This window comes from Phocoena sinus, chromosome 7 (genome assembly GCF_008692025.1).
Source record: "Phocoena sinus isolate mPhoSin1 chromosome 7, mPhoSin1.pri, whole genome shotgun sequence".
Classification (NCBI taxonomy): domain Eukaryota; kingdom Metazoa; phylum Chordata; class Mammalia; order Artiodactyla; family Phocoenidae; genus Phocoena; species Phocoena sinus.
The window spans coordinates 46,455,238-46,481,426 of record NC_045769.1 but is presented as its reverse complement, the minus strand read 5'-3'; the positions used below and the strand labels follow the sequence as shown (position 1 = coordinate 46,481,426).

Genomic DNA, 26,189 nt, shown 5'->3' with positions numbered 1-26,189 from the left:
TTGCCTTGTATTTAAAGTAAGGGAGTTTGGCTAGAGCTGGGTAATCCCTAAACTTAGTTTTCATTTCAAAAATTGTGATGTTATATCTTTTTTAATGGAAAAAGCATTAGGGAGAAGAAAACTGATTCAGTTAATAAGGTCTTTTGGGGAAATTTCTAGTACCATCCTCTAGTTATAGTGAAAAATAGTGGGATGTAAGAACCAAATATTTATTGAGTACCTTGTCTGTGCTTGACACTACTCTAGTCTAATTCCTGTAAATGTGACTGTGACTCTGTGAGTTCTATTATACAATTCCTTTTGGCAGCTGTAATTGTGTCCAGCGTCCTAGGGCACAGAATGAGTAAGTATGGAGCCTGGAAAGGAATGTGAATAGTCTGATTCTAAGCCCTGGATTCCACCATAACATATTATATTTGTTAGCCTTGCAAAAATGCTTTTTTTCCTTTCTCCATCTATTTTCAGGTTCAAATGAAAAATTTAGTGAACTAAATTCTGAGCAGCATCTCAAAAGATTTGAGTAAATGTCCTCTCATCCTCAAAGAATCGCTTAAACGAGGATATCCCTCCTTCTTCCCACACAGAAGTTTACTGTGTCAGTAAAGATGGTTTGTTATGTTTTCCCTTGAACCCCACGTAGATGTCCTGAATTCTGAGGTTAATATCTGAATGGAGCAAATGAGCACGACCTGGTGGTGGAGGCAGTTTTCTGTTTTCTTTCCTTTCTTTTTTTTTTTTTTTTCTTGTAAGGCATAATAAAGTGCAGAGATTCAGTAAGTTTTAAAAAACTGAGGGGAAAAAAAAAAAGTGTAGAGGTGCGGCCAGAGACACAGCAAAAACTGTGTCAATGCTTTCTTTTTTTTTTTTTTTTTTTTTTTTTTAATGCTTTCTTGATAAAGGCTGTAAAGAAGGTATGTGCTACTCGTGTGTGTGCTTCCTTGGACACTTTTTTTTTTTTTTCTTGTTAAGCAGCAGAAGTGTTTTGAAATTGTGTGCGGAAACACAGAGAGACAAGGGAAGGCGAATAGTCCCGATCCGGTGCTTCAGGGAGGAGGTTCAAAAGGAAACGCAGCGGGGGACGAGGAGTGGGGGTGGGGAGAACTGTGTTTTGGCTCCCGTGCCGGCTAAGAACCGGGTAAGGTAAGGCCTCGTCTTCTCCGGTCGAGTTTCTCTCACATTCCACTCTCACCCTGGGTCCTGCGTGCCGACGCCATATAGCCCAGAGGGCCCATAGGAGACGAGCATCAGAGACCGAAGAAAGTCAGCGAGCTGGAACCCAGGCGTCCCGTTTGGAAGTGTCCAAGGAGATTGCCCCAAGTGCGCCAGCCGAGTCTGGGAGAGTTTCCTTCTGGCCGAGAGGGGGAGCCCCGCGTTCCCAGCCGGGAGCGACCCGGAGTCCCGAGCCTCGAGCCCCAGCCGCCAGCTAGCGCCAGTTTTGGCTTCAGCCGATTAGGAAGAGGAGGGAGGGGGCCGAGAGCGCGTAGAGGGAGGGGACCGGAGCCGGAGGGTCCCGAGTCCAGCTCGCTGTTGACGTAGAGAAACTTTCCCTCTCGGCCACGGAAACGGCGCCCGGGCTGCGCCGGAGCGGAGATCGCCAGGCTCCGAGGACGCGGCGGCTCTCCATGTCCCTGCCCGGAGCCTGACCCGACTGCATCAGTCAGTAAGGTAAGGAGAGACCGCGGTTTATCTGGGGGCTTCCCTGGCTGCAAGCCCAGCGTCCCGCCAGGTAGCGTGCAGTCTCTTTTAAACTGACATCCTGAGAGGCGGCGGGCGGTGGTCAGCCCCGGCCGGGTGCCGGGGAAGGAGGGCGCGGGGCTGCTCGCCGCCACTACCGCTGCTGGGCAGGTTACAAAAATTAAGACACTGAAAGGCTCAGGAAGCCGTTCAGCAAGAAAGGAGGCTGAGACCTGTTGACTACTGCCGTGGCAGTGCTGCAGGGATGACGGAGAGCCCCCCGAGGTTGGGGACGCATTGGTCTCCGGACTCCTGGAGCCCTTTGTGGTAACTTTGGTCCGGGGAGCCGGGGCCGGTGGTTAGGAGCTGGAGGGGGCGGTGGGGCGCGGGTGGATCAGGACGGCTGAGGGTGTGCGGACCAGACGGGACTGAGCAGGCAAGTCATCTCCGGGTCACAGCGAGGCTACCCAGGAGCAAAACTTCTTCCAGCGTAACCTCCCTTTTGTTGGCTCCGGGAGGGAGTGTAGGCATGGGGGGCGGGGAGGCGCGAAGCTCCGAGGCCGGGCCGTGGATTCTTTAAAACCCAGGGCTGGGAGGGCCCAAACTCAGGGGCGGCGCCCACATGGTTACCCTGTGGCTGGGTGGGTCGAGTAGTTCCTTCTGGCGGGAGCTACCTTAGAGAGGCGCACGGCTCTGCGGGGCGCTGAGACCCTGGGCTCTCGGTCCCGCTGCCGAGCTCGCTCGCCCGGGTCCACCAGCCCCCGCGGTGGGGGGGGGGGGGCGCTGATTCACTGCACGGATCAGAACCCAGCGCGACCGGTTCTTCCCTGTGGCTCCCGGGGCCGCCGCTCAGAGTTCCCTGTGTGCGGGAGGGAACTCGGGGCAGGCTGGTTTTCTTGGAATGTGTTTACGATGTTGAATGGAACTTGAACAGGAAGCTGGGCGCTGCAGCTGGAACTAGCTTGCCAGGGTAGAGTAAGGAAGACGTAGCTGGTGTTGGGCTTGGCGTGCGCACTTAGTACCTTGGGCAAACCCCGAATTAGTGCGAGTGTCGGTCAAGGTATCCCTTCCTGGGTCCTAGCAGTTTTCCGGACTGAGCTCGCCTTATTTCCACTGGCAATCAGACATTTACATGCACTATTTCAGTCTGCAAGTTTGACAAAGTATAATGCAATTAGGAAGAATTTAATAAGTTTATTTTGGACCTGCTTTTTTAAAAAAAATATATATCTTGCATCAGCACTTGAGAATAAAAGTTTTTGGAGAGTGTTCCAGTCGTGACTCCCCTTGTTAATTTCTAGGACTACAAGGAGACCCGGACACTGATGATTTTGTGTCTTTGATGCCAAGTGGGTGATAAGGTGGTAAAGGAGGGCAGTAATGAGACAGAGTGAATGTGAGGAGGTAGGAAACTCTGAGAGGAGTTGGGCATTTTTCAGATTCGCAAATCGCCCCTTTTTCTGCCAGTCTTTCCCTCCTTCCCCCACATAAACAAGTAACCTTGCTAGAAAGCCCACCAATTGGGAGAGTGCAGTCGCTGGAGACTACAAGCCTTGCTGGAAACAGCAGACAGACTAAGGTACTGCCCCACTGCATAATTAAAAGGTCTCCTTGAGCTGTCCAGGACTGTTTTCCAAGTTTTTACCACTGACAAGGAAAGAAGAGAGGAACCTGGCCGGCAGCCAAACTAGACTGAGCTCAGTAGCCAAACATAAAAGGGACTGGGGAAGTTGCTGGGGATAATTGGAAAGGAGCTGTTGGTTGTACTTGGGTTTAAACAAGGGGTTTCTTTTGCAGTGAGAATTTTAAGGTGACTAAGATCAGTATTCTTGGCAAAAAAAATAAGCTAAGCATAGAGTGCAGTGGGATGTGACAGAGGAGAGAGAAAGAAGCGGTCTAGGAGGGATGTCTGACCATTCCCTATCAGTGTTGCAGTGGAATAGCTGCGGGCCTGGTGCTTTTTGTGCGATCATACTTTGCAAATACCCACACTTTGTTGCTATTTGTCTCCTCAACTTGGACTAGGCTTGCTGCAACTTCAAGCCCTTGACCTTGACCTTCTTTGTTTTCACAGCCAGTAAGAACTGAAGACTTGGGTTTTGAGCAGGTGATTTTCCACCTAAATCGAATAATTCAATTAGGTATTCTCAAATGGCACAAAACTGGGTCATGAAATTAAAGTGGAAAATGTGTCCAAATGTCTTCCTTGTGTTTGTCAAAAGTGATCCCGATAATAGAACTTGCTCCTTCACCTGAAGGAGTAGATGTTGGTGTGATCTCAGTATTTCACACATTGGCCCAATACGTTAAGGCCCTGCTGCTTCCAAGTTCTGGACTAGCCAGGAACTGAGAGTCTTATCTGCAATTAGGACCCTTCTTTTATGTGTTAAAATTGCTCATGTTTCCTCTATTTTTTTTTTTTTTTTCAGGAAGGTTGGTCTACTGTTGTGGGTTTGGGGGTTGAATAGTAAAAAACACTAATATGGTATTTCCTCTGGATTGGTGAGTTTGGGATTGTGAATATCAGCCTATTCTCTGAGATTGACTTTATGAATCACCCTTGGCAATGTGTTTTCCCTGTCTATGATTTCAGTTTTTCCACTTGCAAAATAAAGAAATTTCCTTTGCATAATTACAAGCTTACAATAAGCTTTAAAGAGATGAAATTATGTTAATACATTTTTAGATATAAAGGTCATAGGGCTTCTGTCTCGGTTGATTCTATTGAGATTTGTAGGGGTAAATTGGAATATTTATACCTAAAATACAAATGTAATAGTGACATACCTATTTAATTTATAAAAATTACTACTGTGCCTTTTAATCATAGCTTTAGTTTAATCATAAATTTTATGTTTTTGAAAATATTGGGTGAGATTTTATGACTAAAGCTGAGTTATTCTCTCAAACAGCAAAGAACAATCAGCAAATTCATTGACTTTTTTATTTTGGTTTCTATTTATACTCAAGGGCCAGTTATTTTTTTAAGACCAGCTCAATTTTTCCTTTATGAGAAGTTACCAAATATATTTGCAGAATTTGGCTCCCTTCTCGGAAATAACACTTGAGAGACTGAAATACATTTATGATGTACAAACAAACTTTCTTTTCCCAATGGCCACAACAGTTTCCTTAAAAGTTTAGAGGGTAGATTTAGGAGCCATTCATTAATTGATTCAACCAATAGTTGTTGCATACTTTTTATGTCTGAGGAAACATCAAGCTTGGATTTAAATCCCAGCTCTGAACTTTTCAGCACTGTGATTTGTGTGGGTTATTTTACTTCTTAAATGTTTTACCAACATATAATTTATTATCTATATTGCTATCTGTAATGTATGAACTTTTAAACTATTGACACATGCATGATAATTGTGAAATATTTAATTTTTAGTTTGACACATCAATTAGTAAAATAAACTACCTATTTTTATAGTTCAGTGTACTGTATCATACTCTTGGATGTGTAACTTAACTATTTTTCAGGTGAAGAGGTTAGTGTATTAGAGAAAGAATACAGAATAAATATGGATATATTAAAGGATAAGATCTTTTGGTAAAATACTTAATCATAACTTTTATTTTTAGACTTCGCCTTATCATTAATAGTGAATCTAGAAAAAGTGGGAGTATAAGGAAGATTGCAGTTGAATTTATGGTCATCTTAACACGACCAGCACTTTTTTTGAATAATCAAAGAACAAGTGAATGTTCAAGGATGTAATAGGGTAATTTTACTGTAAAATAACCAGTTTTGCTTTTGATTTTAAACTTAACATTTTTAAAATCTTACTCTCCTTGCTGAATATTAGATAATTTAAATTTAAATTTTACTTAGCAGAGTACTTTGTGGTTCGTTCTGAAAAACTGTGATTTGTTTTGTAAAACCTCTAAAGAACAAAAAAAGTTATTTTATTCGGATATAATAATGGATTCAAAAGTAGTTACAGGACCCAACTGCATGACTGCCGTGAGCCCTGGTCCCTAAACATGTTAGAGGCTGGTGGATCTAATAGTGTTCGTCTTAATGCATTTAGAGATCAGGAAAGTTAAACTTGTTCCTATGGGAGCTTAAATATATTCAAATTGAAGAGGAAAAATAGTATAAACTTTGAGCAGAGAAATTGCTTTGCTTCCAGTGAGGATATGAAATTGAAAACAGCCCTTTATTTTTAAAGACAATTGCTAAAAGTCACTGTTGCAGAGTTAGGCTTAGACAACAGTTCTTATATTCTTTTTAGGCTCTGTTATTTGCTAGTTTTGTATTTGTTTTATGCTAAGAAAATGTTTTCAGCCACTCTAATGATACTTATAGTGCATGATTATTTTTCATCAGAAAACAGGTAATTGACTCAAATACTGAGCAGGAGAATAAGTACAAATTTTCTGTTTACCACTGAAATGGTATAATTATAGTAAATTTGGAATTAGTTTCATCATTCACTATTGTATACTTAAGGATAGTTTTGGAAAGACTGCTTTACTTTGCTCACATAATATGAATAAGTGAGTTAATTTATGTAACAATTGTGATTGCAAAGATTAATATGCCTTTTTTATTTTTTTGGACACGTTGGGTCTTCGTTGCGGTGCGCGGGCTTCTCATTGCAGTGGCTTCTCTTGTTGCAGAGCACAGGCTCTAGGCGCGCAGGCTTCAGTAGTTGTGGCACGAGGGCTCAGTAGTTGTGGCACGAGGGCTCAGTAGTTGTGGCTCACGGACTCTAGAGCGCAGACTGAGTAGTTGTGGCGCACGGGCTTAGTTGCCCCGCGGCATGTGGGATCTTCCCGGATCAGGGATCAAACCCATGTCCCCTGCATTGGCAGGCGGATTCTTAACCACTGCGCCACCAGGGAAGTCCCAATATGACTTTTTAAAAGAGTTTTAAATAACACTGTATATATTTTTCAGGGTGTACCTACTAGACAATATCTAGATAGTAATAGCCATCTTTGTATGTTTGTTTCTTGCTATTAACATTATATAAATATACCTACATATAATCTTCATCACATGCCTTCTGAAGAGGAGATTCAGAATATATCTTAGAAACTTCCAAGCCTTGGATAAATAATCCCTCTCCCATATATATGTTTGTATGTATATATATGTACAGAGAATTATGACATGTATTCTTTGATGTTTCTCTATTTGTGCTAGGTATATTTTTCGTAAGAAAAAGCAACTTCAATTAATTGATATTTCTGAGCTAATTTTAACCATTAGTTTAAAATCTTTTCCAGGTAACTCTTGCTAGAGATTCTTGACTTTTTTTTTTTTTTTTCCAAATTTTAAAGGAGTTTTCTTGCTTTTTACTTATACCTGTAAAGGATGAGAAAAATAATGGAAAAGATCTGGTATCATCGTTCTTGGTTAATGGCTCTGATGGTGACATAATCATGGAAGCCTTTTCTACCTTTCTTAAGTAGAACACAGGCAAATGTGCAGTTAACTACTGTCAGAAGGTAAACTCACTGCTTGGAAGGTGGCTACTACTGCTAAGTTTATAAGGTTCTGTGAAGTGAGAATTGTGTGTAAATGTAGTGTTTTCCTGGTATTGTATAGCTTTTTCTTATGATTATCAGATGTTACAGTTGATCTGTTCCCTGATACTTCAACCACAGTCCTCCAAGAATTTCAGGGAACATAAACTTTGACAGAGCTGTTAACCAAGAGCAGATTGAATGATTTGGGCTCAGTCTTTAATCCACTTTCTTGTAGAAGTGATGATATCCATTCAAATGACCAAAACACAGCTAGCTGAGAGGTTTGGTAGAAGGAAATACAGAGCACAAGTAACCTACTAAAGGAATCGTTAAGGATTGGATGTATAATCTTTTAAAACAGTTATGTAATATTTCATCAAATGATAACTAAGCTCTACTTCTCACTTAGTTTGTAATAGTGATTTTAGACAGCATTTTGGCTAAAAAGCAAACAGAACCATCTGTGCTGTGGCAGAAATCTCCAGTTTGGGGTAATTAACAGTTGATATAAGAGAATGAACTTGATTTTAGCTTTTTGATTTCTCTTATAGCTGTTTACAACCATCAAGAGTGCCAGTAAAATTTTAACAGCAAATAGGTTAATTTACCCAGATTTCCACTTGGGTGAGTTAAAACATAGCTTGGTAAGTACTGATAGGAGTTTTACTTAAGAAGACAGAGTACTTTATAAAGTGTTTTTAAAGGTCAATGTGCATGTTATTCTCATAATCTATTTAATTTTTGTCTGCTTTTGAAGAACTCCATAAAAAATATGGAACTTTGGCTGATGGTAAAACTTTCCTACTACCTCCTTGAGGATGTGCACTATTATAATCTTAAAAATGTACTTAAATGTAGATTGTTGCTGGTAGTACACATAAATATAGAGAAATTTGGCTTATTGTAAAGAACAATTGTATAACTGAGTTAATACCAAAGCAGTTTATCTCTATGCTGCATATAGTAACTGAGTATATAATTAGTTAGAAGCTACTTATGCAGTGTAGTTTAGCAAAATACAGTTTGAGAGAATTGTTAAAGAGAAATATTTGAGTAAATGAATTGTATTTGAAATTATCTAAATGCCGTCTGGAATGGCAAAAGTCTATTGAAATTTCAGATCTATAAAGTAACAATGCTTTATAATAACAATAGCTATTGTTTTGAAATTTTGTGAATTATTATTTCTGTTTTATATCATTGTGACTCTGGATGTCTAGGAGAAAAGCCTTTAAAATTCTTTATGGCAAACAAATAAGATTTATTACACTGCCAACATTGTCTTTAATTCTTTTTAAAGGAAGAACTGCTACTAAATTTATAACGTGTGAATTTATCATAGGCTTGATTGCTTAAATTAGGTAGACTAGGAAATTTATGATTAATTTCGAAAAATGAAATTTCCTAGAGTAGTGCAGATGAGGCTTTAAAAAACAATGTTATAATAAATCTTTCTTTGGGACTTTCTTATTCGATGAGATATACAGACTTTCTCTTAAGTCTTCATAAAAATTTGCAATCTCCCCCCACCCCCCCCTTCTCATTCTGAAAAATGTTACTAGGTTTAAAGTATGAGTTGACAAATAAGGGATTTTTATATTATCCAATGGAATTTAATAAATATTTATTGAACACTGTTTTGGGTTCTTTTTGGCAGTGACAGAGACCTATCTCCAATTACCTTAAATAGACTTAAATAGGACTTATTTCCGTATAATTCTGTGCTACAGTGGAGAGAATATTGAAGGAATAGGGGTAGAGGTTATTCATCAGTACGAGGGGAAGCAGTGTCTGGAAAGAAAGTGTGGAGGTGATTCCTAGGCAAAGGATGAAGATGAGTTAGCAAGCAATGAAGGAGAGCAGTTCAAGACAGTGAGTGGTAAAGGCAAAGAGGCATGGAACCCTGTGCATGGTTTAACAGAGCAAACTGAATTTCGGAACTTTGGAGATGTTTCTCCTTTCTATCTTCATGTTGATGACCATAATCATTAGTAATTGCATATGGGAGTTTAAGAACTTTAACTGGATTAATTATTTTAAAAAACTGCTACCTTCTTTTTATTTCTTTTTAAATTTCTCCAGGTCTAACTAACATGTAATTGGAGTCACAAGGAGTTGAGTGTGCGCTCCATTTCACACTCGTGGTGGTGGTGGTGGTGGTGTCCATGAACTTGGATATAAGGCAATACCATTATTACTCTTGAACACCTCACTTAAATTTAGTATGTTTTTCAGTGTTGAAGGCAGGGGAACACACACACACAAACAATCTTAAGTACCTATAACTTTCTAGAAGTTGCACATGTTTATTGTCATGTCTCATTACTCTGCACATATTTTGAAATATTTTTAGGTTTACCACCAGTTTAAAATTACAATAATAATTACACTTGCTTCTAGGTATTATTTTTTATATGTGGATATATCTATAGACATGTAGCTATATCTCAAATTTTTTTTTTTTTTTTTTTTTGTGGTACATGGGCTTCTCACTGTTGTGGCCTCTCCCGTTGAGGAGTGCTCAGGCTCAGCGGCCATGGCTCACGGGCCCAGCCGCTCCGCGGCATGTGGGATCTTCCCGGACTGGGGCACGAACCCGTGTCCCCTGCATCGGCAGGCGGACTCTCAACCACTGCGCCACCAGGGAAGCCCTGGCCAGTCATTTTGATTTGCCTGGTTCTGAGTCCGTGTTTGGTACATCTCAGGATCCTCCCATGTGTGCACACAAGATGGATTCCAGCAAAGAGGTCTGTGGGTAGCTTTACCTAACTCCTCTTTTGACCTCCAAGGAGCTTTTTAATTGGGAAGGTCTCCTTGACTTAGAGAATGAGGAATATGTGGTCTCTTATCTTTTATCTGGGCAGGGCTCAGCCTCTCCTATCTTCATCTTCGAGTATCTGTCTACAGGGGACTGACTCCAGCTGCTTGGCCTGGGACCCATCTATCTCCTGCCTCAAGGGGAAGGCAGTTCATTTCTAATAAGAAATTTGGATTAGGCTGAGCTAGTAGTCACAGTGTTTCTATTCCCCTTGTCAGTGATTGTTTATGGAGGGGGCACTTGTTCCTTGTCCCAGTCAGAGTCAATTATATGAAATGACAGAACTGGAGGGAGGTGGGGTAGAAAAACTTCCTTTACACTTGGGAAGGGGACATTGGTGAGAAGGCATACATATGTCAGCTCTTGATATTTGTCCTGTCTGGAATAGATGCTTGAAATTGCTGTAGGGGGTCATCTTTTGTCTATGAGGATATCTAGCTCGAGGGCAAAACAAATGCATCAATGAAGAAGGAAAAAAATGTAAAGAACCTGAATGCTTGATGGCATTGTTGGGTCCCTGAATCAACCTACCATATTTCTGGATTTACTGTTGTGTAAGAGAATGAAATTATTTATTTTTCAAACCAGTTTGAACTAGACCTTTCAGTTACTTAAATGAGAAAGTATCTTAATTAGAACAGTTGTTAAGTGGCATCTTAATTTGAAATAAATATTTTAGAAATAACAATTTAGATAATTAAAGAAAATTTATAGATCACTTGGGTTTTAAACTTTGGATATGATTAGTGCTATTACTCTATATAAATATATTATTACTCAATGCACCAAATTTTATGTTTTTAATACAGTGATTGTATTAGTCATCTTAGCTAAAGTTATTTGGGGATGAATATATTCTACATATATCTCAGAATACATTATTCAATAAAAATAAAATAACTTGAAATACAAATTCAAAATCGAATCCATAAAATCACATCACTGTTTATTTGGTTATTTGGTGTCTTTATTGTACTGGGAACATTAAATGTACCTTAGGAAACACTGACGTACTCTCATTGCCTTGTCTGAGTAGTTTCAAGCTTGGAGTCATGATAAAACTAATGTAATTATTTAAATGTAAAAGATAAAGATGATGGGAGTAAAATTAAGAAAATTGTGTAGTGCAGATCCATTCACAGAAGTAAAAAACAATGCAGACGTATAATAATCTTTTAAGTCAGAACTAGTGTTATAAAGCTCTAGTTCACTGGAACCATAGCAGTTTATTTTCTGTCACCATGTTCATGGTGGTTCTTGCCACCATGTTGAGTTCTAGCTTTTTTTGCTGATTTACCATTATGCACATTGTTTTTTGCTGTATCAAAGTAAGGAGGTATATCTGAGTCTTTGTCCTCTTGCTCTAAAGGTTGTAGGAACTACCCAAAGCTGAGAATTGCCAAAAGCAGGAGTGAAATGTTGAGCTGGCCAAAAAGTTTGACCGAACGAACTTTTTGGCCAATCTAATATATTTTAGAGTATTAATGCTGAAATGGTTTAACTGGTGGTTTAAGCAGGAGGTGGAGGCAAGCAAAACCAGGAATAATCTAACAGGCTCAGAATAGGCAAGTGTCACAGTGGGCAGGTTTGTTGGCAGTGAGGGGGTGTGAAAAACAGAAAGCTAAAGATTGTGTAGACGGTGGAGGTGAAGAAGAGCAGTGGTGAAACTGGAGGGAGAAACATTACAGACGGTGAAAACCTGCAGTGACAAATGGTTCGTTCGCCAAGAAAGAACAAGACTGTTGTATTAGAGCTGTATCAGTGTGGGTGTTGAAAGTATGGAGATTGAGTTGGAGAGGGAAATGGACAGCCAGTAATTTGAATACCTTAGGAAAGTGAGAGACCTTAGAAGAAGTTACTGATGGAGAGATCCATAGTTAACAAGACCTCCTACATTACCGTGATTGAGATGTGCATATTTGCTTTTTGCATAAAAATGCTGTAAACATACTTGAGATGCTTCCTCTATGAGATCATGGCCTTCTTTCAAAGTTAGGCAAGGGAACTAGAGAATACAAAGTGCTGGAATTCTCAGAGGATTATTGTTCTTTTAGAAGCTGTTGTTCAGGGATTGTTCTGGGGTATCCCTTTGCCCAGAATCAAAGTGCCCTCTGGTGACCTTTTCCTCTTTAAAAGGGAGCCACATTCTTGTGGGTTTTTGAATGTGAATAAATGCCTCTTAGTATGGAAACTATTATAAAGGGACGCTGCTTCTCCACTTCAGAAATTTTAGTAGAAAATATAAATTGGCTCACAGCAGATATAAAACAAGGAAGAGATAATTCAAATTCCAACTCTCACTAGTGCTAAAATAATCAAATAAAGTGAAAATAGTCGTGCCCTTCCCCCACCCCAATCATTGTCTCTATTTATTAGGATCTTCATGGCATATGAGCTCTTTTCTTAACCTGTTGTCTTCTACCTGTGGTCCAAACCAAAAATGATTTTTTGAAAGAGAAATAACAAGAATATGACAGGGTTTAGGACACACTACGTCAAAATATGGTACCTTGACATATTGAATACTTCAACCTGAGGGAATTTGAGAAACGGCATGTGAAGGAAGGACTTTCTGACCTTCTCCTGAAACAGGTCACAAAATCCTCATGTGAGAGGTGCTCTCTCTATCCTAGAAGGAAAGGAACATCCTTAGCTCTGAAAACAAAGGGACACAGAGGAATCTGAATGATCTTGCTAAGTTTCCCCTAGTTTACTATACTTAGCTCATACGCTTGGTCCTGTCAAACCTTTCCAAGACTTGTAACTCTTCTTCAAACCTAGCGTAAAAAAACATTCAGGTTTAATCATTTCTTTGGGTGTCTTCATTTCTTTATGAAGGCTGCTGTGTCACGCAAAACTTATATTAAATACATTTGTATTCCATTCTCTTGTTAATCTGTCTTTTGTTACAGGAAGTCTTAGTCGAGAGTCTGGGAGGGTAGAGGAAAATCTGCCCTTTTCCTCCTCTACAAATAGCATTTACATAGTGCTCACAATGTCCTGAACATTGTGCTAAATGTTTTTTTTATGATTTGTAAATGATTAAGAAACTTGTTTAAGGTTCCAGGGCTGGCAAACAGTAGACTAGGGCAGATAGTAGGGTGGGAAGTAGTGCATCTTAACCACCATCCTAGTTGAGGAAGTGTGCAGTAGAGTGGCGAGAGTCCCCCTGAAGGATTAGGGCAGCTTCGGTAGTTCTCTTTACTGTCGAGAGTGCGATACCTTTGAATAACCTGATCGCCTAGACTCCTGGCTGGTGCTTAACTCCCCCTTTTTTTGCAGCACCATGAGCTGCTCATCTCCCACTCTTAGAAGTGACAACTTGGCACTCCCATATGACAAGATATTTGTTCATTTTACCCTAGTTAGTTAGATAAAGTACAAAAATTAACTCATTGACTAAATTGTGTCTGTATATTGCTTTGGCTCATGCTTGATTTGATTTGTCAAGAAGGTTAAAATGCTTGAGTGAGAAAATCTGACCTTCTTAATCCCATTTTTTCCCTGGTTTTGTCAAAGTGATAGGGTTTGTATAAATAAAGCCTAAGATGTAAAATAACTAATATTAATGTTTTTAAAAGCAAGTCATGTACTTTTCATTGATATTTCCTTCATTGAGAAGATGGACTAGATAACCTCAAAAAACATTTCAGCCCTTAGAGCAGTCTAAGTTTTAGTTTTAAATAATTGTTTTAAAACTGAAACAAGTATCTTAATCAAAATATTGTATTCAGGGTTGTCTGATTTTAATATTTGATTTCATCATTTTGTCTTTTTTTGGTAAGTTAAACTGTTAGACATTTGATCTCTTGAGGTATTTATAGTTTGGGTATTATAAGAAAGTTCTCTTGAACCCTTTGAGCCATAGACAGGGGATATGACATAGTCTACAAGTTAGAGAAGACTCAGCAGTAGAAAGAAATGAGAGTGGAGAGTGTTTCAAGCAGGTAGGAAATCTTAGAGGAGTGAGTATATGGCTCAGCCACAGAATTACAAGATTGAAAATAGAGGTAGAGGATAGAGTGGAAGAGAAAGAAGAGCTAGAATCGCTGGAGGTAAAGCCCATGAGGCAAAGACCAGATCTTACAGGACGTTCAAATTCAGAGTTTGCTCTCTATTCTAATAGCAGTCGGAAACCTTTGAAGGATTAAAATAGGATTGGTGACAAGATGTCATCTGCATTTTAGAAAGATTTGACTAGTTGCTCAGCCAGTAAATCGAGGCAAGAGAAGGTGGTAGTCTAGTTTAGCATGACGGCAATGAAAAATGAGTTTGTTCCAGAGATATTTAGGAGGAAAAACATCTGTACATTTTTATGATTTGTTAGTGATTGTGGGAGGTAGGCAGGAGGATGGTGTAAGTGTTGATTCTAAGATTCCTAGTTTTGGCAACCTGGGTGTTGGTATTCATCAGCAAAGTCAATATAGTAGAACTATTGGAGGAAACTAATGATTTCTATTTTGGACACATTTTGATGTGTCTCTGAATCATTCTGTTGTAGATGTCCAGTAGTAGTTATTTGATGTACATACATATACATGTCTGGAGCTAAGAAGTTTGGTGTGGACTGGTGATATATATGTATATGTGGTGTGTTTGTGTGTGTGTGTGTGTGTGTACATATATACAAGTTTTCAGATTTCAGACTACAAATATGAGATTTTAGTCTAGCAAGGGCCATCATATAACAAGGCTCGAGGGCAGAAAAAGCAAAGCCTTAAGCACCACTAAGAAGGAACTACCTATGATGTTGTAAAAGCTAAGATTAAAAAAAAAGTAATTTGAGAAGGCGACAATGATCAGCAATGTTAAATAGTATAGAAAGGTAAACAAACAAACAGATTAAAGTATCTATTATGTGTCTGTTGTACTTAACATGAAGGTCATTGGTGACTGTGGTGAGAACAATTTTGGTGGAATTATGTGTGTGGTAAGTTATGGAGTAGAGTACATGAAGACAAATCTTTCATGGTATAAATCTGTAGGTGGTACTGGAGAAAGCCTGAGCTTTGGCTTCTCTGGTGATAGGATTGGCTATTTACAACCTGAGTGCTCTTCAACAGGCAAATTAATCTCATACTGTTTTCCTTTCTTAATCTGTAAGATGGCATAGACAATAATGCAGGGTTTCTGAGAGGATTAAAACCATGTTGCATGTAGCATAGTGGCTGGAGTTTGTAAGTGTTAGTAAATGGTAGCTAGCATTATTGTGTAAAGTGTCAATGTAATTTTTGTACTGTTATGTTCAACCTCACAGTAAAATTATGTTCTGCTTTCATTCTGATTAGAAAATATGCTGTTTTATATAAATGAATGTATCCTAAACTATAAATACAAATGGAACAACTTCAATGTAATATGTCATTTGCAACTTATAAAAGATAATAAATTAGAGGGGTACAGAATGAGTATCTGTTTTTGACTATATCTCTATGAAAAAGTTATATATCTTCAGCAAAAAACCCCAGTAGGGATTGGATGGGGAAGCAAGATGGCAGAGTAGAAGGACCTTGACCTCACCTCCTCTCATGAGCACACCAAAATCACAACTAACTGCTGAACAACCATTGATAAAAAAGATGAGAACCTACCAAAAGAAGATATTTTACATCCAAAGACATAAAGAAGAAACCACAATGAGACAGTAGGATGGGTGCAATCACAATATAATCAAATTCCATACCACCTGGATGGGCAACCCACAAACTGGAGAATAATTATATCGCAGAGGTTCTCCCACAGGAGTGAGAGCTCTGAGCCCCACACCAGGCAACCCAGCCTAGGGGTCCAGCATTGGGAGGAGGAGCCCCCAGAGCATTTGTTTTGAAAGCCAGAGGGGCTTGATTGCAGGAGCTCCACAGGACTTGGGGAGACAGAGACTCTACTCTTGGAGGGTGCACACAAGGTCTTGCATGTGCCAGGACCCAGGGCAAAAGCAGTGACTTCGTACGAACCTGGGCCAGACCTATCTGCTGGTCTTGGAGGGTCTCCTGGGGAGGCAGGGGGCGGAGGGGCTGTGGCTCTCTCTGGGGTCATAAAAGCTGGTGGTGGACATATTGGGGAGTGTTCATCTACATAAACTCTGGCTGGAGGCAGATATCTTGTGTCCTTGGCACTAAGACCTGCCCCATCCAACAGCCTGCAGGCTCCAATGCTGGGATGCCTCAGGCCAAACAACCAACAGGGTGGGAACGCAGCCCCACCCATTGGCAGACAGGCTGCCTAAAGACTTCCTGAGCCCACAGACACTTCTAGACATGCCCCTTTACGCAGCCCTGCCCACAAGAGGGCCAAGACACAGCTCTACCGACCAGTGGGCAGGCACCAGAAGCAAGAAAACTATAGTCCCACAGCCTGTGGAACTGAGTCCACAAACACAGGTCAGAACCTACCCTGGGACCAAGTGGTCCCTGGCCCTTGGGTGACTAGAAGGGAGTGTACTGCTGGGACACATAGGACATCCCCTCCAGAGGGCCACTTCTCCAAGGTCAAGAAACGTAACTAACCTACTACATACATAAAAATTACAAATAGAAATTTAAACAGAATGAGATGGGAAAGGAATATGTTCCAATGAAGGAACAACATAAAAAACTAAGTGAAGTGTCGATAGGCAATCTACCCAAGAAAGAGTTCAGAGTAATGATTGTAAAGATCATCCAAGAACTTGAGAAGGGAATGGATGCACAGAGCGAAAAGTTACAAGAAGCTTTTAGCAAAGAGTTAGAAAATATAAAGAACAATCAAACAGAATTGAAGAATACAGGAACTGAAATGAAAAAGACACTAGAAGGAATCAATAGCAGAATAAATGAGTCAGAAGAATGGATAAGTGTGCTGGAAGACAGAGTGCTGGAAATCACTGCCACAGAACAGAATAAAGAAAAGAAAAGAAATGAGGACACTTTATGAGACTTCTGAGACAATATCAAACACACCGACATTTGCATTATAGGGGTCCCAGAAGGAGAAAGAGAAAGGACCTGAGAAAATATTTGAAGAGATAATAGCTGAAAACTTCCTTAACATGGGAAAGGAAGCAGTCCCCCAAATGCAGGAAGTGCAGAGAGTCCCAGGCAGAATAAACCCAAGGAGGAACACACCAAGACACATATTAATCAAATTGACAAAAATTAAAGATAAAGAGAAAATATTAAAAGCAACAAGGGAAAAGCAACAAATAACATACAAGGGAATCCCCATAAGACTATCAGCTGATTGTTCAGCAGACATCCTGTAGGTCAGAAGGAAGTGGCATGAGGTTTTTAAAGTGATGAAAGAGAAAAACCTACAATCAAGAATACTCTACCCAGAAAGGCTCTTGTTCAGATTTGATGGAGAAATGAAAAGCTTTCCAGAGAAGCAAAAGCTAAAAGGATTCAACACCACCAAATCAGCTTTACAACAAGTGCTAAAGGAACTTCTCTAAGCAGCAAAGGCTACAACTAGAAACACGAAAATTATGGAATGGGAAAGCTCACCAGTAAAGACAAACATTCAGTAAAGGTAGGAAATCATCAACACACAAATGCAGGATATTTTAAATGCATTTGAAATTAAGAGATCAGCAACTTAAAACAATCATGTATATATACATAAACTACTATACCAAAACCTCATGGTAACCGCAAACCAAAAATCTATAATAGATATACACACAGAAGAGAAAGAGGAATCCAAACACAACACTAAAGATAGTCATCAAACCCCACTAGCTTAAAACATTGTGTAATTTGAACTGGGATATATCTTCTCCTTCTAGAATTTTTTTGTTTTTTTAAATATATACAAATGAAATATGGTAGAAGAAAATTTGTAATATAAAATATTAATATGAAACAAATAAGAAACCCTTAATCCTAAAATTATGTAGGAGAAAACTATTTTTAACTTTTTTTTTTGTAGTATGTGGGCCTCTCACTGTTGTGGCCTTTCCCGCTACGGAGCACAGACTCCGGACGCGCAGGCCCAGCGGCCATGGCTCACAGGCCCAGCTGCTCCACAGCATGTGGGATCTTCCCGGACCAGGGCATGAACCCATGTCCCCTGCATCGGCAGGTGGACTCTCAACCACTGCACCACCAGGGAAGCCCATATTTTTAACTTTTTAGTGTATATACATCAACACTCTTTTTTTTAATTTTACAATTGGTACATGCTCTTGAAACAAGTTTAAGAATACTGAAGAGTATAAAGAAAAAAAATGAGTCTCATTGACTGATTTGATGACATTTCCTTAATTTTAAAAATAGACTTGGTTAGGAGTTTGGGATTAAAATATACACACTACTTATGTATAAAGTAGATAACCAACAGAACCTACTGTGTAGCACAGGGAACTATACTTAATATCGTGTAATAACTTATTTTTTTTTTTTTTTTTTTTTTTTTTTTGCGGTACGCGGGCCTCTCACTGTTGTGGAGCACAGGCTCTGGGCGCGCAGGCTCAGCCGCTCCGCGGCATGTGGGATCTTCCCAGACCGGGGCACGAACCCGTGTCCCCTGCATCAGCAGGCAGACTGTCAACCACTGCGCCACCAGGGAAGCCCCCGTGTAATAACTTATAATGTAAAAGAATCTAAAAAAGGTTTCTCCATGAAATCTTGAATCACTTTGCTGTATGTCTGAAACTAATACAACATTGTAAATCAACTATATTTCAATAAAAATTAAAAAAGAATTGGGATCACGGGCTACATATTGGTTTGTAATTTGACTTTTTTCTAGTGATGTGATGGACCTCAGCAGCTGGCTTAGGTGTGTACTGGTATCGGGGCAGGAAGAAATTGAGAAGAATCCTGTCAATATCATTTTATGATTTCAAATTCATGTTACTTTTAAGGATAAATGTAGCATGCTGTGGATTGATAACATTTAAACAGATAGTAAGTAATCAAACATAAATCATTGGGCAGTGGTTTCTGTCAGAATCATGATTTTTTTTTCTCGAGTAGACAGATGACTGAGGAAGAACCAGTAAATTATAAACTGCTCAGCACAAGTGTCAGTCTTTGCCCCTTTGCTTTATCTTACACTCTCAAGTCTTGGTTCATTTTTCAACTCAATAGCTGTGTCTGTGATTACTGGAGGCCTGAAATCTGGATCATTTAGGTCATTATTTTTGGATGCACACATTGGCACCCACATTTGCCTGAACTCAACTTATTTTGGTTACAAGAGGAGGCTGCATCTGTGAGTCTCTTCTTGTTGTCTAACAGGCATTAAAGTAACTTAGGCCTCAAGGATGGAATCTATTTTTCAGGTCTGGTGTTTAAAATACATCATTTCTATGAGGGGCTAAGAGCAAGCTCCACTGTGTTTTGTAAATTTGCATGTGAAAATGATTATTACAAAAAAGTGTTTTAGAAATGAATTCTCCTCAGTATTAAAATTAAAACCTCACAAAAATCAGTTTTTGATAATTTTTTTCGCCCTAACACTTGTAAAAGAAATCTCCCCTGGTTAAAATTTGGAAAACAAAGAAATGTACAAAGAAAAAAAAGGAAAAAAAGAGAGAGAGAACAAACCCACAAAGCAGAAATGCACTGGGGCTTGGTTTTACTTTTATTTATGTACCCCCTCTGCATCTTATATACTGAACCTTTGCAAAAAAAGGTAAAGTAAAATGTGTAGTCTGTGGGATGTTATGGAAGATTCCAGATAAGTTATTGAAGACTTAACTGAGTTACAGATAAACTTGGCCTCTTACCAGATATTTCCATGCTGTGTAGTCTTGCTTCTGGCTCCATCATTTACTAGCTTAGGGCTCTTGGGGAGATAATTTAGCATCTCTGGAACTTTTTTCTTGAATGTAAAATGAAGATAATGACATGAACCTTGTATGTATCACTGAGTGGTATAAAACAAGAATCTTCAGTAGCACCAGTAAGTTTTCATGTAGCTTTCTCCTGTGTGAGACTTAAAGAAAAACACACAACCTAAGAGTTGTGAGTTTAAGTTTTATTCAGGGATCTTAAAAAGGACGATAGCCTGGGAGATAGCCTCTAAACAGCTCTGAGAAAACTGCTCCAAAGTGTAGGGAAGAAGCCAGTGTATATATGATTTTTGACTAGGCAGTATATGCAGTCGGGCGTACATCTTGGTAAAAGATTATTGCTAGTCACAAAGAACAGATAACTCCAGTTAATGATTTTAGTGCTTTTCTATGTATGGGAAGATGCAAGAATCTGGATTTATTAAAATTCTTCCTGAGATATACATCTATCGAAGGAGGCTGTTTTTCCAAAGCACAAAGTGCTTCACCCTGTTTTTCATTTTGAATTCCTCTCCAGGTGCACAGTTATTCAGTGACTGCAGTGGCAAATGTCTTAATCCTTGTAGAACCGGATGGTTAGCAACATTCTACATGTCTCTTCTCCCTTGGCACAAAGATTTTTAGAGTTTGCACTGTCTCTTTTGGGCTTGGAGAGCAGACAGCAACAGATTTTCTTGTTCTCCTTTTATCAGATCACCAGCAGGCTTCTGAGGATCAATTAATGGTTAAAGTTCCTATTGTTGTTTTTGAAATTGTACCTCTTCACAGTTTGAGTCCAAGGGCATTTTTCTTTATCAGTCTGTATTTTGGGACATGTGACATCATGAATGATCTCTATGTAAGGAAGACATTAAGTTGTGTTATCTTCAGCTTCCAACCCTGTATAAGAAAGCAGCTTCTGACAATGAATCAAGATTGATTATTTGATAGTGACGTTCTCTATTACTGAACCTATTTGGAGAAAGAACAAATAGCTATGGGTCAGGGCTGCTATAGAAAAGTATCCTGCAGCTTGTCTGTAGCTTGAGACATTAGGTGAGAAGATTTCTAAGATCCTACTGTGATAATAGTTGAAATTTAAATGGAGTCATCATCTCCTGGAAAATAAGGGAGAGCCAATAATTGTGTGCTAAATGGATTAAAACTACTGGGATTCCTACATTTAATCTTGTAGACCTTCATTCATTCAAAACACTTTTCAAACTTCATGCTTGTGTAGCAGCTACAGTGCTAGATACCTCCAAAGTATCCTAGTGTTGGAGAAGCATGGACTCACAGGCTTAATCTGCCTGCTGCAAGTACAATTTCTTTGAAGTCTGAAATTCATTTGAATCTGAACTTCTACTCTACAAACTTGGTTTTAAAGTAAAACTAATGTATTTTAATTACAATGGGGCAATACCAGTCCTTCAGGATTATGGACTATTAATCCTGTGTCTTCATTTACCCCTTGGCTTGATGTTACATTTCCCTAATAGTATGTGTGTCTCTGTTAGAGTTCTATGGCTGTGAGCTGTGGTGAGTCCTTCAAGGTTTTCAGACAGAATAAGAGCAAGGGAAAAGGAGGGAAGGAACTTGATAAACTTTGTATGTATGAAACCTTATGGCTTTGGGCAGGATGGAATGAAGGGAATAAAAGTATGGAACTAAATTAGGAAATGTTAAAATAGTCCAGGTGAGAGATGATAAGGCCTTGAATGTAGGAGCTATCATAATATTGGAAGAGAATGAATTGGAGTGATGTTTGATTTATAGAATTGTTGGCTGATTGAATGTGAGCATTTTAGGAAGAAGGAATAAGGAGGCTCTGTGCAGACCTGGATTGTTTGAGCAGACTGTGGTAGTACTGTTCATCAAAACAAAGGAATACAGGATGAAGGAGGTGATTGGAGGGAAAGACTAAAAATTCCACTTTGGATTTTTGAATTTGAGGTGTTTAGGAACTGTTACAGAGAGATGATCCCCTATAGCAAGCTGGATATGCCATTTGGAAATAAGGAGAAATCCTGGGATGGAGATATAGATTTGAAAGTTATCAACACTGGGTGATTATTAGTACCATGAGGTCAGACCCTTGAGAGCATTGATAGTTAAGGGGAATCAGAAAATGAAAAGCCAGCAAAAAAGACTGAGAAGAACCCAAACATGAAACCAAAGTCTTTATTCTGCAGGGGAGTCTTACCCACCTGGGAGATAGATTAATAGAGATCTAAACTAGAATCATCTTATAGGGGATAGGAAAGAAAGGACTGACTTGCCAAATATTTTATAAGAACTATTTTGTGCTGTTAAAGGTAAAGGCCAAATTGCACCTAATATAAGGCAGGTACTTCTAGAACTGGCCAGTTTAGCTGGCCAGGGCTTCATGTTCATTTTGGGGTTGTGGCTTTCTGTGTTCACACAGCTCCACTCCAGAAACTGAATACAGATTTCACAGATTTGGCAAAATGAACCTCAATCCTTGGTCAAAACATGAAGTACAATAGGACTCCCTAGGTTACCCCTGATTCCCCAAATACTATCTCTTCCACTCTACAACTTGTCTCCACAAAGCTATTCTCAAAGGTAATGAAAATTGTATTGTGGAGTTATCTGTTCCTGTTTGTGACTCCACGTTGGGCTTTTCTGATTCCCACGCCATTTTGAATTTGACCAATCGTTGAAGTAGGGGTACCTAGAAGTAAATATGAGTGGGTGTAACCAGTTTTGCCAAAGTAGGTTTTCCTAGGTTATTGAAAACTATTTACTATAGGGTTACATTAATGTTAATTAGAAAAGCATTTCATTATTTTATGATTAACATTATAAACCTGCATCTATATGTCAAATATAGTTGTATTAGTACACATATTTTTTACCTTAAATCACACTGGATTTTTATAAAATAATTCTGCTGGAAAATAAAGAATTGAGAGAGATGGAACACTGAAGTAGATTTTAAACCCTACTTTTATTCAGATCTTTTTAGACAGCCCCTTCAGTATAATTCAAAAACAGCATACCTAGATTTGTTATTCTCTTTACGTCATAAGTTTTTCTTTAAAAAACAGGACTTAAGAAGATACCTTAATAAGATACTTTTAATTTTTCTTCTTTTTAAAAATTTTTCATAGGAAAATGAAAAGATAAAAAATGCATATAAAGTAATCTTTATAAATTAACTTGGTAAGACACTGGTCTTAGATATAATACAGAAATGGGTTCTTTTAGCACTTTAGTCTCTAGAGCCATTTTTAGTGCATTTTTAGTTGTGGACTCTTGAGTTTTCTGCTTGATTCTTGGTACAAACTGGGTGGCCTTCATCAGGTTACTTAGTCTCGCTCTATGTATTTAGGGGAGTGGATGAGAAATAATGTATTTAAATGTGAAACTACTTTTATGCTTGTATTTCTTGCTTACTGTAGTGGAAGCCCTACAAGAGCAGGGATTGCTGTGTGTTTGCTTATCTCTAGGGACCAGAACCTAAAAGAGTTCCTGACACAGTAGGCATTCAAGTATTTGATGAGCGAATGCAGAAATAAGAAATTCAAGATCTAGTTTCCTTAAGATAAAGTGTGCCTCATCCAACATGCATATACTAAAATAATGTCTTGGTAAGAGCTGTTAGAAAGATGCAAATGTTTCAGATGCAAATGATGAACTGGGAGAGGACACACCTGTACATTGACCCTTAGCCTATCTATTACATGAGGGCTATTGCTTGAGAGAGTCAGTTTTTATCTCAGAAATTTTATTAGCAGAAATCATTCAAACTCTGCACCATGAACTACACAGCCCTGCAGAATCTTGCCTTGGCTATCTCATTGCTCCATTGCACTCCATGTGAAGGAATGAAAGGATTTTTCAGGGCCCACTTTTTCTATGATTATTTAAGATTATACATATGATTTTACCTATGTGAGGACTTCAGTCCTAAAAACACGTTTCTTCTCAGATTGAATTGGAATAGTCTGAGGTTGAATGAAATAGAAATTATGTTTTTACAAAATATGCTGGATGCAAAATGTAGTTGACACTGTCTAGTCAATTGGTATTTCACTTGGTAATTGGGGGAGCAAATTCTAAGAAGTGGTGATAACTGAAGAGAAATATTTAGCATAACTTAATAGTAACTTGGCTTGCATGTGTTTGTTGTAATAACACATGGATTTATTTTGATATCTTTTACTTTTTTTTTATTATTTCAAGTTTATTTCTCCATACCATGGTGCAGCCTGTCAAAATGGTTATGTGTTGAGAAATGTCACTTACTAATAAAGTATGAGAAATAAGGACTAAACATGTTTTGATTTATTAGCTGATGCCATATTAATGGATAAATCTCCTTGAAAAGTTGAGGAGGACACTGGTTTCATTTATAATATATAATAATATACCTAATCATATGAGTGTATGACTATAAGCATATGTTTTTATAAAGATGTATTTATAATATATTTTAAAATATACTTTTAAATATATTAGTAGATTTGTATTATTCTTTTTTGGGATTGTAATATCTATATCTACACATTGCAATGAAGGTGATATTAGATTGGACAGGAAATGTTTTTCTGAGAATGAAATTATAGTTCTGTAAAGAGATTGATTTTATAATCACAGCTTTTTCATTTCCAATTTTTCATTGTTCATTTCTTACACCTGATTTCACTATTTACCCTAATTGATGAATGAGAAAACTTTATGATACCTGCTTAATTTTAGTTGGATGAAATAACTAATTTTCATCTGATTCATTTTTTGGTTCCTTAAAATGATATGTTAATAAATGAGAAAAATCAATCATAAAATAGCAAAGTGCAGTTATTCCTGCTCAGAATTAAATAAAGCAGAATGGAGAAAATTCAAAATATTTCTTTAACTGTTCATCGACTATTGCTGTATATACTACTTCAGTGAATCAGAGTAGCCCTCATAAAAGTTGTAAAACATTTATGGGATCCATTTCAAAGATGGTATAAATTTTTTATAACTATTAGGAGAATTTCTGAGTTCTTAAAAATGCCTTAAATGCTCTAATGCTGTCAGCTGATTAATTGTCAGACAGGAATCAAAGTGAAAGTGTCAGTAAATTCCCAGTAGTAACTGTGGTGTGCTGATGGTATTCAATTGTTCTTTTCTTTCAATAAAGTCCATATATGGAAATTTAGCTCAATATATCATTTAATTTATGAGTGATATTTGTTTTCTAAAAAGCTTTTAAGCCTACGAAATAACTTCTGTAGGATTTCTTTAACTAGGAAATTCCTTTCTGGGAGTATGATTAAAGCTGTCACAACAACTTTTAAACAATATGTATCTCATATAAAGCAAGATATTTGTATTAAGTGTTTATGGACCATAGCAGAGTATTTGCATTTTGCTTTTGAGAAAACTCATTAAAAAAGTTATTATACATGAATGCATTCTCATTATAAAAGATTCAAATACTCCCAAGATCTAGCAAAATATGTTTACCTTCGTGCCGTCTCACACCCATGATCCTCAGGGTAAAAATTGTTAATAGTTTAGTATGAATCATTCCAACACAAATTCTACCCATTTACAAATATACACCTTGATGTTAAAAAATTAAAAATGGGATCCTAATGTATAGTCTTTTAATTTGGGTTGGAGGAGATCAAGATATTTTGGAATTAAGGAGGTATGATTTGTACATGCCAAGGTCACTATTATTTGGAACATCTACCCAAGTAGTTGTCACTGTTGCCCAGTGTGAGTCTCCCCAAGCTACTCTAGCATTTTCTTGGCATAGCATCTCTGAGGAATGGGAAATATGTCCATGAGAGAGTAAAATAATTGTATATAAGTCAGTTCCTTCACCAAAAAGCAGTAGCTTAAAAAAAATAGGTATCCTTTTTTCTTTTAAGAAAAGAAGTTTTTTGGGAGTTCCCTGGTGGTGCAGTGGTTAAGAATCTGCCTGCCAATGCAGGGGACAGGGCTTTGAGCCCTGGTCTGGGAAAATCCCACATGCCACGGAGCAACTAAACATGTGTGCCACAACTACTGAGCCCGTGAGCCACAACTATTGAGCCCACATGCCACAACTACTGAAGCCCGTGCGCCTAGAGCCCATGCTCTGCAACAAGAGAAGCCACCGCAATGAGAAGCCTGTGCTCTGCAACAAAGAGTAGGCCCCGCTCCCTGCAACTAGAGAGAAAGCCCCCATGCAGCAACGAAGACCCAACACAGCCATAAATAAATAGATAGATAGATAGATAGAAAGATAGAAGTTTGTTAAGTTTGCTCATACTTTTCTTGTATGTTTGTGATCATTACTGGTTTGGCCCCATATTGCCTTTCTCATATTAACCACATGGTAAAATGCTTGTTAGATACAGTACTTTAGATTGTTCTTTAGTTGATTCTGATCTTTCTTATTCTCTCCCTCCCTTTCATTTGACCTCCTGTGATTTTCCTATCTTCTCCTATCTTTAA

General features: G+C 38.6%; 1 protein-coding gene across 5 annotated transcripts in view; it reads left to right on the top strand.

The window, feature by feature from the left end:
• Nucleotides 1-992: 992 nt before the first annotated feature.
• GULP1 (GULP PTB domain containing engulfment adaptor 1) overlaps nucleotides 993-26,189 on the top strand; it is a 272,148-nt gene continuing 246,951 nt past the window's right edge. For 2 of the 5 annotated variants that reach the window (XM_032637492.1, XM_032637495.1), the window contains exon 1: nucleotides 1,082-1,665. The gene's annotated coding sequence lies outside the window, so the exon portion shown is untranslated. Of the gene's footprint in view, nucleotides 1,666-26,189 lie in introns of all 5 variants that reach the window. The other 3 variants (XM_032637493.1, XM_032637496.1, XM_032637494.1) reach the window with 3 other exon arrangements.